Source organism: Empidonax traillii, unplaced genomic scaffold (genome assembly GCF_003031625.1).
Source record: "Empidonax traillii isolate 1590-97213 ecotype Southwest subspecies unplaced genomic scaffold, ASM303162v1 scaffold619:size634076, whole genome shotgun sequence".
In the NCBI taxonomy this organism is placed as follows: Eukaryota; Metazoa; Chordata; class Aves; order Passeriformes; family Tyrannidae; genus Empidonax; species Empidonax traillii.
The window spans coordinates 389,732-393,131 of NW_020955812.1; positions in this window are offsets into that span (position 1 = coordinate 389,732).

Consider the following 3,400-nt stretch of genomic DNA (forward strand, 5'->3'; position numbering starts at 1 on the left):
CAACACACCTATCTCGCTCTCCTTTTCTGGGCCACTTTGTTCTGTCACCTCTTGCTATGTGCAGTTATATGGAAAGAAGTTACTTTGTGGTTAACATGTCCAACAGATAGTCAAGATTAATGCCCTACTAAATGAGTTTTAGTATGTTAAACACCTATAGAGTCTTTGCTAATCAGATGGAAAAGGGTAAACTTTCACCTTGCTACAACTTCCTTTCAGGTAGTTGTAGAGAGTGATAAGGTCCTCCCTGAGCCTCCTCTTCTCCGAACTAAACAGCTTCAGTACCATCAGACACTCCTCATAGGACTTGTGTTCCAGACCCTTCACCAGCTTCATTCATTGCCTTTCTCTGGACTCACTCCAGCACCTCAGTGTCTTTCTACTAGTGAGGGGCCCAAAGCTGAACTGCGTATTTGAGGTGTGGCCTCACACATGCTGAGAACAGAGGGATGATCCCTTCTATAGTCCTGATGACCCCATTATGTCTGATACAAGCCAGGATGCCGTTGGCCCTTTTGAACACCTGGGCACACTGCTGGCTCATATTCAGCTGGCTGTTGATGAGCAAACCCAGGTCCTTTTCCATCAAGCAGCTTTCCAGCCACTCTGCCCAAAGCTTGTAGCAGTGCATGGGGTTGTTGTGACCCAAGGGTGTGAATTAGCACTTTCCCTTATTGTACTTTGCGCCATTGGCCTCAGCCCATTGATCCAGGCTGTCTAGACCCTACCCTCCAGCAGACTGACAGTCCCACCCAACTGTGAAATTACTGAGGGCACATTCGATCCCCTCATCCAGCCTGTCTTCCACCTAATTTTTCCCCTTGAGATGTTAACCATCTTTCCACATTGATGTTCTTCCTCTTGAGCTTCTTGGCTGGCCCTATCTCAGCATCCTTTATCTCAAATTTTATCTCTCTTACATTTCATGGCTCAACTCTGTGGACTTCTTTATAGAGCTTTCTCTCAATTTAATGATTTCCTAAAAAATCTGAGCAAAGCTTATGCAATTGTGCCACAGCATTACCAGGCTGACAGCAGAGACAGTAGGAAAGGAGGGCAGATTATATTGTCACACTCACTTTTGAAGCATCCACATAGCCTGTGTGTTTTCAATTTCAACACCCTGGAAGGTCCAGTTAGTAAAACGGGGAATGCGTGTTGTGTTTCATTTTAATCATTTATTTCAACAGTTTTTTATTATTGATGCTGTGAGCATATCAGCTGCAGTCTCCCAAAGTAATTTTCTCTGTAATAATTTCCCACATTTTTTTCAAGACTGAGTAAAGAGATTAGTACAGCTTTCCAGAGGACAGAATTTCATTTCATAATGACTTTTTTTTTTTTTCAGCAGCAGCTGTTAGATGTTACCTTACACATTACTATATCAAACCACAACAGTGACCAAACAGATATGATATAGTAATGTGTAAGGTACTGATGAAGCTGCAGAAATAAAACATTTCTACTTGTTGAAAAAAAATTTCAACAGAAATTCACAATGTTTAGGACACTGAGACATACTGGTATCCATCAGCTGCACAAACTTCATTCCTCTTGTGAAGATAAAATCAGTAGAGAATTACATTGCCTAATTGTCCTACAGTCTGCCAGCTCTGTTATTGCAGGATTGCAGATACCAAGTCGTCAATGCCCTGACTTGTTAAGGCTTCTCAGATGCCTGCCTAGCTGTAAGCAATCCAGTGGCTTTGACAGCAGACTCTGTACCTACCAGTGAAGTGGATCATTAGACTCTCAGCTCACTATTCCACTTCTACACTTATTGGTGGAAGGTGAACAGAATACCTTAAATCTAAATTCTGTAGGTAGATTTGGTTCTACTTGCCTTCTGGGGATAGGGTTGCTTTCTGCCTGGCTTCCAGAATCTGCAGACAAGCAGTTAACTCACATATGCCCAAATGGGATGGGTCTAGGATGTAGGATTTACAAGTGCTGAGATACCCGAGAAGCTTCTCTGGTCCCGGACTGCCCCACTGGCAAATACCACACTCCTGCTATACAATATATTTTCCTCGGGGAAATATCAAAACAGCCCTCTGCTGCAAGCACTTCGTGTTTCTTTACCTTTGGCTTTATGTTCCCTGCAGGATGGGGCTGTTGGTTCATTTGTCTTAGCATCTGGCCAGTCCAAAGGTAGTTTTGTTGTTGCTTGTGTTTTCAACTGTACTTCTCAATTAGTACTTGTCTACCTATTATAAGGTGATGCCATGGCAATGAATAAAGCTCATGTAAAAGCTCATCATGCCCTGAAAGCCTACGTCTCCAAAGCACGTTTGAAAAATAATCAGAAATTTCTTTGGTATACCACATCTGTGTCCATGTTTAATTCTGCTGTATTAGAAGGATGTTGAGATACTGAAGTGAGTGGGTCAGGGTCCCCTGCAATTGTGACTGGGGTGGGTGGTGTACAGGGGGAGTCTGAGATAAAGGGTTTTGTCTTAAGAAGGGAGTGCTAAATGAGAATGTCTTCACCTACCTAATGAAAGGATATGCAGAGGATGGACAGGTCCAGACTCTTCTTGGATATACTCAGCAAAAAGAAGAAAGACTTGCAGATACAAGGCACATCAAGGAATTAGATAGAAAGAAACATATCCTCACTATAAGTGTGACTGAACAGTGGAAGATGGTTACCTAGGGAGTTTATGGAGTCTCTCTCCATCCTTGGAGATACTCAACACCTAACCAGACAGGACTTGGACTATATGGTTTTTAGAGGTCCCTTTCAACCTAAATTACTTTGTGATTTAACTGATAGTTCTTAATCTTTTATACAGCTCTTTATAGAACTAGATTTAACTAATACTTCCTAATCTTTTATACACCTCTTTATAGATCTAGAGTTTTATTTTCATCATTCTAAATGTAAAGAGAATAAAAGCCAGGAAATACTTTCTTAAAATACAGGTTGTTTTTGGTTTTTTTCTCACACTGAACCACTTCTTTGCCAATAGTTCTAGAAAGAAGCACTCTTTTTGACTGTGAATACTCTAAAGCAGATTTGTCAGCCATTGATTCATCAGATCACACATCTAACCTAAAATTTATAGTTAATAAAATAAAAACTTGTTCATGTAGAAGAAGTCCTATGTATCCTCTCCTTATTATAATAAGAGTCTAAGGTAGATCTTAGTTTTAAGGCCAATAGGTGGAAGTAGAGGAAAATATAAAGACAATTTAGAAATAACCCTTTTTTAAAAAAAACTACTACCTTTCAAAAACAAGAGAAATAAAAAAAGACATTTTCTTAACCAGATATGTTATTTCAAATAAATCTGCTGAACTGTACTCCAAGGAAGATTATTTATTCATGTAGTAATTCTTTCTTCTGTACAGCTTTTTTTTTTTTTTTTTTTTTTTTTTTTTTTTTTTTTTTTTTTTT